This window comes from Cricetulus griseus, assembly GCF_003668045.3.
Source record: "Cricetulus griseus strain 17A/GY chromosome 1 unlocalized genomic scaffold, alternate assembly CriGri-PICRH-1.0 chr1_0, whole genome shotgun sequence".
NCBI classification, from domain to species: domain Eukaryota; kingdom Metazoa; phylum Chordata; class Mammalia; order Rodentia; family Cricetidae; genus Cricetulus; species Cricetulus griseus.
In genome coordinates this window covers 13,147,766-13,160,271 of record NW_023276806.1, presented here as the reverse complement: position 1 = coordinate 13,160,271, position 12,506 = coordinate 13,147,766, and positions in this window count along the sequence as shown.

Sequence of the window (12,506 nt, the reverse complement as noted above, 5' to 3'; positions counted from 1 at the left end):
GAACTTGTCTATAGACCAGGCTGGCCTCTAAGTATAGATCTGCCTGCCTCTGCCTCTGCAGTGCTGGGACTAAAGGTGTTTGTTCTCTCTCTCTCTCTCTCTCTCTCTCTCTCTCTCTCTCTCTCTCTCTCTCTTTCTCTCTCTCTCTCACACACACACAAACACACACACCAAAAAAAAAAACAAAAAACAAAAAACAAAAAAAAACAAAAAAACACATGCCTGGCTCACTTTCATATTTTATTTTAAGATTTATTTATTTATTACAGTGTTATGCCTACACACAGGAAGAGGGCACCAAATCTCATTACAGACAGTTGTGAGCCACCATGTGGTTGCTGGGAATTGAACTCAGGACCTCTGGAAGAGCAGCCAATGCTCTTAACCTCTGAGCCATGATGCCAGCCCCCACTTTCATATTCTTAAGTGAGTTATTAATATGTTTTCATTAATATGTCCAAAATTGGAATTTTTTTGGAGTCTGAAATACTTCAAGGCCTATTATTATTTCATTTTTAATGAGAATAGTTCCTGACCAGTCTCTGTAGCCTTGATTATGTTTAACAATTTTTTTTTTCTTTTTTTTATTTAAATCACTGTCAGAACTACAGGCCTTTTTTCTTGCCTTTGCTGCTTCTAGAATTGTCAAATTAGATGCTTTTACATAAGCAATTTTTAAAAAATTACACTATACTGTGTGTGTGTTCATAAGTGTGTCTGTGTGGTGTGTGTTCATAAATGTGTGTGTTCATATGTGTGTGTGTGTGGCGTGTGTGTGTGTGTGTGTGTGTGTGTGTGTGTGTGTGTGTGTGTGTTTGGGTGGGGGAAACTGAGAGCTCACATGGCATGTGTGTGGGAGTCTTAGGCATCAAACTCCCGCATCATGCTTGGTTTTTGTCCACTGAGATATCCCTGTCCCGAGCAAGTCCTCACAGAACTGTGCTCAGATCCACATCCATCAGCATCTGGACTTGTACAGTTATGGCAGTCTCTAAGTGCTTTCTGAGAGCCTGGAGGCCCTGCATCTGCTCGAGGCTGCGCAGGGCACATCAGAGATAAGCTTGGAATCTCTCCAGGTCTCATGGCACTTTTCGTTTCTTTCCTCTTCTTTATTTTGATTGGTCTTGCAGTCGCCCGTTGAAACTAGGTTAGAACATTGAAGGCATTTCACATTAGGTAATAAGTCTTTCTAGTTGTGTAGTTAGCTGAGATAGACGCATGGTCATCAGAGGAGAAACAGCAGTAGAGGGGTGTCCATGCGTGCACTCGTGTGTGTGTGTGTGTGTGTGTGTGTGTGTGTGTGTGTGTGTGTGTGTGTAGGAGGAGGAGGAGGAGGAGCCCAAAGAGTCTGCCTGTAAGCTTTAGAAGTATAGCTCAAACAGTAGAAGAAGTTGCCAGAAAAAAGAAATCAAATGGCCAGGCATGATGGCACACACCTTTAATCCCAGCACGCAGGAGGCAGAAACAGGTGGATCTCTGCATGTTTGTAGCCAGCCTGGTCTACATAGCAAGTTCCAGGACAGCCAGGTTACATAGACCTTGTCTAAAAACAAAAACATAAAATAATTTCCTGTTATGTGGTCCTTAGATTAGATGGTATTGGTGGCAGCCCTTTACCAGAAGCTTCATGGTGTTCTGTTAGCAAGCGAGATGTGCTCCTTGTGTCTGGTGCTGATGCCAGTCATCACCAGACTCCAGAAACAGAAAGCTTCATTGTGCATCTCTAAGGATTGCTGTGTCTCATGTAATAGCTGTCAGTGAAAATGGCAGAATGTGTAGGTTTATGGTAGGGACCCAAAGAAAATGAATTTATTTTGGTTTTTGAGACAAGGTTTGCCCTGGCTGTCCTGGAACTCTCTTTGTAGAACAAACTGTCCTCGAACTCACAGAGATCCACCTTCTCTGCCTCCTGAGTGCTGGGATTAAAGGCGTGTGTCACCTTTTATAAGTTAAAATCATCATTTTCAAGTACTTTGAAATGATAAAATTGGATTGCCCTTATAACTAACAACTCCCCCCAAAGGCTGGAGGATCACTGCAAGTTCAAGGCCAGCCAGGACTGTTTAGTAAAACTCTGTCTCAAAAATCCCCACAAATCCTAATTGGGTTCCTATTCACCTCAGTACAAGAGAAATGATCTTTGACCAGTTTGCAAAAATCCATTTGGTTTGTTCATAGTTGATGAGCAGTGGATTACTGCAAGTAGTTCTTGGTTACATTGGCCAAAAATTAACTGGTTAACTCAGGCATAAAAGGAATTTGAAAACCAGGAGTCAGAGGCAAGGTTCCCTTAAGGTGCTGACAGGTTTTGTTCTTGTTGATTTCAAAGGTTGTATCTCAAGTTGCACACTTTTGATTTGTGATTTTTTATGTTATGCTTCAGTTTTTTTCTTTCTTTCTTTCTTTTTAGTGTGCTAGAAACAATCAGCAAGCTAAGAAAGCTTGAGAGGAGGTAGGAACAGTGATGCTGCTATGGTCACCACTGCTCTTGGTCATTTCTGCTTCACATTTCCTGACAAAAGCCCCAGTTCTGTTCCCTGTCTCCCATCATTAGGAATTCTGTGTCCCTTCCTCTACGGCAGTGGCTCTCAACTTTCTTAACGCTGTGACCCTTTCATACAATTGCTCTTGTTGTGGTGACCCCCCCCCACACACACCATAAAATTATTTTCATTGCTATTTCATAATTAATTTTGCTCCTGTCGAACTGTAATGTAAATATCTGATACTCAGCCCCTGTGAAAGGGTCGCTGGACTCCCACAACTCTGGCTGAGGACCACTGGTGGCCTAAAGGGGTGAGTTTTCTGGCTACAAGGGGAGCATCTTGAGTGCTAAGCAGGCGCAACTGACAAATAAGTGTCCACAGCACGTCACTGTCTTCCTCTTGCCCGTAGCTCCGTGTTAGTCTCCTCCACCGATCCCTACACCCTCCCATCAAAGATCCGAGTGTGGTCAATGACAAACTGCCCTTTGCTTTGTTATTGCTGACACTCTAATGTGTTTCTTGTCTTCCCTATCTGCTGCCACTGTTCTCTCTGTGTCCACAGCCCCTGATATGTATGGGGACTAAAGTGACTGGAAAGATAGAGTGTATTGCTTCCTGGGTATTGTGGTTTCTTGTACTCTACCCACCCTAGGACTTCACTGGGCCCAGGATCTCTCCACTTGCCCTTCCTGTGACTTAGGTAGTTCCTTTTTGTCATTCCTGCCTCTGATGAAATATCACTTCAAAATTAGTTAGTTACTTTTCCATTGCTGTGATAAAACATCGTGACTAGTGTTTGGGCTTACAGTTCCAGAAGAATAAGAGCCATTGTGATAAGAAAGTGGAAATAGAAAGGTGAGAGCTCACAGCTTGAACCATCTCTGCAGGAGACAGAGAGCAAAGAGGGAGTAGTGCATGGCTTTTAAACCTCAAAGCCTGTCCCCAGTGACATACTTCCTTCAGCAAGGCCACACCCCCCTAAGCCTTCCCAGATAACACTGTCACCTGGGGACCAAGTGTTCAAACATCTAAGCCTGTGGGGGACATTGTCATTCAAACCAGCACAGGCTGGAGATGGCTCAGCAGGTAAGGGCTGAGTTGGACCAGGTGGAAGGAGAGAACTCCCGACTTCCATAAGTGCACAGTAACACACACGTGTACACATGTACACATGCATAATAAGTAAGCTTAAAAATGAAATGTAAGCTGTGTCACACCTACTGGTGCTGGCCTATTTCCATCAAAGTGGTTATCTGAAGTTACCTTGTTTTGTTATCTGAAGTTACCTGTCTCTGCCTTTCAGATGTAAACAGTGTTCCCATGGCAATAAGAACTTTGTATGTCTAATTCATTGCCATATGCCTAGAGGGGCAATAACTTAGAAGATAATCAGCTAATGAACGACTGCAAAAGATACTCTTAGGATGGTTGTCTTTTTATTGAGGAACGACAAAAATTAAGGGCTATAAGAAGTATATGTGACTTAAAAATATTCACTCCTTGGGGCGGGAAAGATGGCACAGTGGTTAAGAACACTGGTTGCCCTTGCACCCGGCTCTGAGTTGCCTGTAACTCCAGCACCAGGGGACCCGATGCCCTCTTTTGGCTTCCATGGGCACCAGCACATACACGACACATGAATACACATACACAGAAAATACTCCTTAATGATAAATGATGCGTCTTTTTGTCTTAATGACATATCTTTGCTTTGGAATTAAAATGGACTTGGGGAGAATTAGTCACAAAGTTAGTTGCTAAATTTTGGGTAGTGGCTGTTGCAGAGTGAGAATGATTAAATGGTTTGTGAATGGAAAGGTGTCTTACCATACAGCAGGTCTCTGAGGAAGCTCTTATTTAAATTGATCTCTCTGCAATTGGTGAGTAAAATATACCCCTCTTGATTCTTGCCAGATTCATTTGAGTGTGTATAGATTTTATTTTCTAGAAATGCAAAGTTCTATTTTCTACTTTATTAGAAGGAAGTAGTTTATAAGTAGATCACTTCCTTATTAGGGTAGCAGAGCTACGATGCCTGATGGTTTTATTTTCCTAGTCCAGGGTTTAAGCTTCTGGCTTGGGTGCTCCTCACCCATGCTTAGGGCCTCTCAATATACTTTCAAGTCATTTGTGTGTGTCTGTTTTTGCCTAATGGAGACATGGGCGTAGTGAAATCTTGGGTTTCCCTACACATGTCTGTGGAAAGTCCTCTCATCCACGGGTAAGTAAAAGTTCCAACTGTAGAAACTTGTAGTTCATGTGAAGCCAAGCAAGGGAACCCCCTCACATCCAGGGTGTTTTTGTGACTTTACCAGAGCAACCTGTCACTTGTGTACTTCTCCAGCTGCAGATAACAAACAGCGACCCTTTGTTCTTGACCTTTGCTCAAGAAGCAAGGCATAGGTTGCCAGATTGTTTGTGTCCATTCCTGCCCAACCCTTTCCCCCTGTGGCCATGTCAAACTCAGTCCAACTGAGGCGCGAGTTTGCATCGTTAGGTAAGTGAAAACTGCTTGTCTAGACTGGCAGGCAAGGAATGGCAGCACACAGACTGCTGGCTGTCTGCATTTGATCTTGTCTGCCTTTTCCTGGGGAGACATGAACAAGCGTCTGTTCACTCCAGGTAGCACCCACAACAAAACAAAACCGATTCCAACCAAGTGTAGTTTGATCAACAAGTGACTTCACGAGGGTAATGAGCATGCAGGAGCATGGCTGACTTGGGCAGCCGCCTCCTCAGGAAGCCCACCCCGGCACTGGTAACCTGCACCCGGGAAGCTGCACCGTGGAGCTCCCTGCTTGGCTGTGTCAGCTCCACGAAGAATCTCCTCCCTCCAGCCATTGCTCACTGCTTAGAGACGTCAGGATGGGGTCTATGGGGTCTTGTTAGTCTTGCAGTTTCCTAGCTTCTGAGTCCTGTGAACTTCTGACTTCTTGATGAGTCTTCCTCATTCCTCCAGCAAGCAACGGTTCAGTTTGGAGGAAGTAACGACACAACAGATCTGTGTGCTACATTAGCACAGAGCCAAGCAAACAAGCGTGGGAGAAGGTACATCCGTGTCAACATTTTAGTGTGAATACTTTCAAATATAGAGCTGGATGCAGCGTGGGGAACACCCTTTATAAGAATACACATTTTAGGCCGGAGAGATGGCTCAGTGGTTAACAGCACTTTTTTTTTTTTTTTGCAGATGGGGTCTTGGTTCCCAACACCCACATGGATGGAGGCTCATAACTGTAACTCCATTCTAGAGGGTCTGGTCTTCTGGCCTTTGCAGGCATGTACTGGGTACACATACATACTTACATATATGTATGTAAAACTCGTGCATAGAAAGAAATATGATGGGGAATGTACTTCTTTGTATGTTTATCTTATTGATTGTTGAATAAAATACTGTTTGGCCAATGGCAAGCAAGGACTAGGAGTCAAAGAGGATTCTGGGAAATGTAGTAGAGAAGTGATGATCCAGGCAGGAAGTGACATGGCAAGGAGATTCATATCTAAGCGAGGAAACAGGAAGTATGCCATCTTTTCCCTCCGCTCCTGCTCCTGTGGCACAATGTGATCCACTGACAAGGAGGGACGCCATTAAGGCGTCCGATAAGATAAGTCTTCTAACAAATATAGATTTATGATAATTAAGACTGAGCTAACAGATGAGAATCCTAGTCATTGGCCAAGCAGCATTGTACCTAATACAAGTTTCTGTGTATTCATTTGGGCCTAACTTGGGCAGGCGGCTGGCTTAAAGCTCACATGTGGCGGTGGGGCTCAGGCAGCTTTTAGCAGAAAGATTTATCATAATAGAAACATTTCCTATAGCTGTTTGATCATGTTTCTATCCTTCTCTATCTTAATTTTTATTTTGGGGGGCAGGATTTCATTATGTAGCTTTGGTTGTCCTATAACTCACTCTGTAGAATAGGCTGGCCTTGAACTCACAGAGATCCACCTGCCTCTGCCTAAGTGCTAGGATTAAAGGCGTGCACCACCACACCTAGCTATAATATACTTTTCTTATTTCTTTAGGGAATCTTTTTAAGGCCGAGCAAGATGGCTCAGTAGATGTGGTTTGAGGGGAAATGGCCCTCATAGGCCCACGGAGAGTAGAACTAGTAGGAGGTAGGGGGTATGGCCCGGTTGTAGGTGTGGCCCTATTGTAGTAGGTGTGGCCTTGTTGGAGGAAGTGTGTCACTGAGGGGAGGCTTTGAGGTTTTAGAAGCTCTGGCCCAGCCCAATGGCTCCCTCTCTTCCTGCTGTCTGCAGATCCTGATGTGGAACTCTCAGCTACCTCTCCAGCACCTTGTCTGCCTGCGTGCCACCATGCTTCCTGCCGTGACAATAATGGACTAAGCCTCTGAACTATAAGCCAGCCCTAAGTAAATTTTTTCCTTTATAAAAGTTGCTGTGGTCCTGGGGTCTCTTCACAGAATTAGAGCCCTGACTAAGGCAGCAGGTAAAGGCACTTGGTTCCAAGCCTGGCAGCTTGAGTTCGATCCCTGGGACAGACATGGTGGAAGGAGAGAACTGACTGCTCCAAGTTGTACCACACACACTGTGGTACACGCTCCATACATATAAACATATAATGTAATTTCAAAATTAAGAAAATATCTTTTATAAGTAAAATTTAGGGTAAACATCATTGTGTGAGTAGAAAACCAGTATCACTCGTCACCAACAAGTGTAATTTTTCCTCTACATAAAAACACATTCCCAGCTTGTTAAATGTGTGCTGATTGGGCTGTATCCACACAGTCACTGAAGGGATGAGGCTGTGGCCTCAGTCCCGCCTCTTTTCTATCACAGTAGAGGGACATGGAGGTCCAGGCTGCTCTGGAGTTGGGCACACAGCTAATACCAGGCTCTTCTCTGTTTAAGGGTTCGATGCACCTTGTCCAGATAAACATTTCTCCAGTCTCATCTTGGGGTGGTGATGCAGAGATGAAGCTCTCCTAATGGAAGGCGAGAGAGGGCCTGTCTGCAGCCTGTCTGATGTTTGTGGCCCCAGCATGGCTCGTTCCTCATGACCCCTGTAGGATGCTGGTAGAAACATCTGAAGCCCAGTCCTCGCTGCCTGATGTCGGCCACAGGTCCTCAAGTGTTGCTGCCTGTACCACATTTTCCCTTCCAGTGTTTAACACTTCAAAGGAGTCCCAGCATATCTTCCCCTGGGTTACATCTGCTTTAACAGAAGGTGGTTGGAGACCCATAACATCTATTTTCCCTCCTGAGATTAGAACTAAGATGCAGGCGTTAGATATGCACAAACTGGAACACCGCCACCACTGAGAAGGATGCTGCAGAAACCTCCCTGGAGGAGCTTCATACTTCTGCCCATTCATTGGCAGGCTTAGTGCAAACGCCCATTGGCTCTATAAACAAATAAATCTCTCCGCGAGCTCGGGAGAGATGGCTCAGAGCTTGTGGCTCTTTCAGAGGACCAAGGCGTTCAGTTTTTAGCAGTCACATGGGATGTCTCAGATCTCCTGTAACTCAAGCTCCAGAGGACCCACTGATGGCTTTATGGCCTCTAAGTGTACTGTATGTTTGTGTTTCTATTGCTGTGATAAAACACCACGACCAAGGCAGCTTATTAAAAGAGCACATTTAAATTGGGGCTCATGGTTTCAGAGGGTTAAAGTTCCAGCTGCCTTGAGCTGCAATAGCTGCAATAGCAGCTATTTGCCTCTCATGCCAGGGGATGATCTCCGCCTCCTCCCCTCGTCCTCCTCCTCCTCCTCCTCCTCCTCCTCCCCCTCCTCCTCCTCCTCCTCTTCCCACTTGTCCTTCACTGAGTTCTCACCTGGAATAACACACAGCCTCTTTTCTCTTTTCTGATTAAAATCCTAGGGTATTAATGGGGTGTGTGTGTGCGTGCGCGCACGCGCGTGCTAATACTGATATATTTCAGACAGAGTCTCATTGTGTAAAACAGGTTGAACTCAAACTTACATCAATTCTGTCTGTGCCTCCTGGGTGCTGGGACTGCGAACAACTCCTACGATGCCCAGCTTATTATTTTTATTTAAAAAAAAAAACACAAAATAAAACAACCCTTTTTCAAGACTGTTCCTAAGGAAGTGCCAGGAGATTCATTTAGCTGTGAGACCCTCTGGCTTCTGTATTAGCTGTCCCAATGCCCTTGCCAGTCACAGACTTACATCTGATTTTGACTTTCATAACATTTATTTTAATATATTAAATTACATATGAAGGCTAAACTTGCCAAAGCAGCTGGAAGAGCACAATTGGGAGGCCAGCACTAGCTGATGTTAAGCTGACATGTGAGTGGCGATAATCAAGGCAGTGCTAGTTGCATCAGCACCATAAATCCCCGAGTTAACTGATGTGGACAGCAAGGGCAACCCAGAGGGAAAGGGTGGTCTTTTCTTTTCTTTCTTTCTTTCTTTCTTTCTTTCTTTCTTTCTTTCTTTCTTTCTTTCTTTTTTCTTTTTTTTGGTTTTTCGAGATAGGGTTTCTCTGTTGCTTTGGAGGCTTTCCTGGAACTAGCTCTTGTGGACCAGGCTGGTCTCAAACTCACAGAGATCCACCTGCCTCTGCCTCCCGAGTGCTGGGATTAAAGGCGTGCACCACCAACACCTGACCAAGGATGATCTTTTCAACAAACAGCATTGCAACAGTTAGATATCTATATGCAAAATAAAAAGTGAGAACTGCCCATTCGCATGTAAAAGTGAACTCAAGATGAGTCATTAAACCTGAATATTTAGCTGAAAAATCTCAAACTGCTAGAAGGAAACCTTGGAGTCTGTAACGATCTCTCAAGCCACCAAAGGCATGATCAAAACATTCAAGTATTAAAGAAGTGTGCTTTTGGGGGTGGCAAGATGGCTCCGTGTCCAAGTTAGTGCCGTACATACTAAGGGGTGGTGCCGTTGTCAATCAGCCCAAGTTTATCAGCATAGACTCTGCTCCAGCGTAACAAATAAACCCAGAACTCCTGATGGCTTAATATGATAAAGGAGAATTTCCCGGTTGTGAAAATCTGATATGGTTGAGAAACGTTTCTCTGTTTATAAATGCTGGCATCTTGAACACACAAGTTAAAGTTGGGGGATTTCATGGGGTCAGGTCAGACCTGGGGGGAGGGTTCTGTCTCTTCTACCTACATATGACTAGAATTCTGTCACAAGGCTCCAGTGTACCTTGGGCCAGCAAGCATGGACACAGGAATGTGGACAAGAGAGTCAGCTGTTTCACTCTGTCTCATTACACCATTTGTGGGGATGGAACCATTCCCCTGTGTCCCCTTTTAGAGGTGATGGGTCTTTCTGGGGTTTGCTTCTTCCTGGTGCTGGACTAAGATGGACAAAGACAAGAGTAAAACACAGTCAAGAGATGGTTATGTGGTCTCCTTGTTGACACAATATTGAGAGGAATATACACAAGGCTACCTTGCCTTTTAAATAGGAGGCTCTTCTTTTTATAACAAAAACTTTGATTTGTTCTCATTTTTCTAAGTTTCAGACTTTTGGGACCAATGTAATTGTTGAGCAGAATTAATTGTCTGTGAATCCATGCTAGTTGCTTGTTTATGCAGCGGGGTGTGTGAATAGGACCTCTTGATGAATGTCAAACACTGACTGTCAGGGGTCACATTGCAGCAAAACCCACAGCATTGTAATTGTAGGTAATTCTGTGGTGATTCAGGTCATCCCAGCATTCAAAGAAATTCAGCGTTATTTACATTGCCCCAGCTGCATCTTACAGCTCACACAGTGGTTATGTATGTGTGTATTTATAATCCCATGTATGGGTTGAGTGAGGAAGTGATCAAAATGGTTACTCTGAGGCTGGGTGATTGCTCTGTGGGGAAAAGCATGTGCTCTATGAACAGGAGGACTGCGGACCTGAACTGGGATCCTTAGTGTTCATGTAAACAGCAGGGCGTGGCAGTGAGGGTCTGTAGTCCCAGCATCCTCTGGAGAGCCAGCCTGGGAGTGGCTCATTCAGTGCAACAAGCAGGGAAGACAGGACACAGCAGAAGTCTTAATGTCGTCTCCACGTGTGTGAACACGGGCATATGTACACTTCTGTGCACAACACATGCACATACCACAGATGCTTGTGCAACACACACACACACCTGCACACACACAGTACACACTCACACTTTTTGTCCTACACTGCGGCTTCAGAGTGGTGGGGCTACTCAGCACCTCTACACCGAGAAGGTGCATGCCTAGTTGAGAAGAAAGTGTGAAACTTTGCGTTTTACACTTTCCTTCTTTTCCTCAGGAAGACAAAACCAGAATGCGGCAGACTCTCCCCGAACACCGGTGAGTTGGGTGTGAAAGGAACTCTTCTCCCTCTGTCCTCTTGTCTCCAGGAACACACATGTGTTACATGTGTTACATGTGTTACAAGGAAACATAGCCACTGTTGCTTGTAGGTACTCAAGTCGTGTCTGTTAGTGAGATGACGTTTGAAAGCAATTGCACTGGCACTTGGCTGTCTCTTCCTCAGTGGACTCACCAGGCCGATTTAGCTGGTGAGTGGGCTTCTGACCACTGTGTCCCTCAGACGGCTCGTTGGCCATGCAAGGAGTGTTAACCAGACAGGCTTTCATCTGCCCTTCACTGTTGGGAACCCAGCTCAGTTACCTCGTATCTGCCCTGGCATTGGCAACCTAGCAACAAGGCCGAATGTCACCTACCGCTGCCTGTGCTCAGGGGCGGAAGGGCACAGGGAGCTGTTAATTATTCCCTACAGTGGCTTTGCAGACCTGCAAGAGGACAAGGCCACAGTCCTCTGGGGGCTAATTGCCTTTTCATCTAAAGGGCACACAAATGATGTGCTTATCTGTGGGCCTGAAAATATCCTGGCTTAATTACACATTGTTGGTGAGCAGAAAGCAATTTGTAAAGCTGAATAATAATTACATTTAATCTAAATAATCAAATATTGGGTGACTAGTTACTGAGTAATGTGTTACGTTCTGAAAAAAAAAAAAGCTAGATAAGGTAAAGAACGATAGAGAAGGACACCTGATGTCCTCTTCTAGACTCCATGGGGACAAATGGGCACGCAGATACACACATACAGTGCGAGCGTGCACCCTCCCCCACACCACACACACAGAGAGAGAGAGAGAGAGAGAGAGAGAGAGAGAGAGAGAGAGAGAGAGAAGGGAGGGAGGCAGGGAGGGAGAAGAGGGGGGTGTAAGAGAATTTCCCTCTAACTAAGATTAGGGAACAATTCAGCTTGTCCAAGGCGATGAAGCTAAGCTTTGAGTTTAAGTCTTCTAGGACCTAGAGCCCCTTTTCTTTTCACTGCACTGTAAGGCAGACCTAAGGAGCGGATGACAGAAAAAGAAGATTGAGTTGTTCTAGGGTGCAGGTGGAGGGTGGGGGAAGGAATGGACAGTAGGGGACAGAGGCAGAACTGTGGGGACTCGAGGGGAGGCGCATCGCATAGCTCCATCTCTTGCATGCCAGTTGTCCCTGTGTTTTCATTGCCAGTTTTGAGCCTCAGCTCGACTGAGTTCTTTGCTGGGGTTCAGCAGGTGTGCCACCTGCTGAATGAAGGGTCTGAGCCAGAGAAATTGGTGTCAGCTGGTGGGATTCAAGAGCCTGGAGAGAGCTCATTACACTGCTGAGTTTGTTTGCGTTCTCGAGCCGTGGGGCGGCGTCCAAGGGAGGAACAATGTGTAACTGAGACGATGCTGGGAGATGGGGTACAGGCTATCTGAATTACATCCTCTCCCCTCTCGTTCCACAGGTACAGATCTGCCTCAGATCCATGTCACCTGCCGGCGAAGTGCTTGAGAGACACACTCACTGAGTAGTTCAAGCTCCCTGGTTGAAGTTTAAGGCAGGCTGGCTGAGAGTTCAAGACCAGCCGAGTGATTTGCTGTTCTAAACAACAGTAAACTCCAACCCTTGTGTGCTGACAAATTTGAGGCTTCAAGCTGGTTGGATGATGCTCTCACAGAGCTCTGTCTTCTGTCAAAGGGCACACAGGTGGGTAAGCGCCCATCTTTGGCTGACTTGA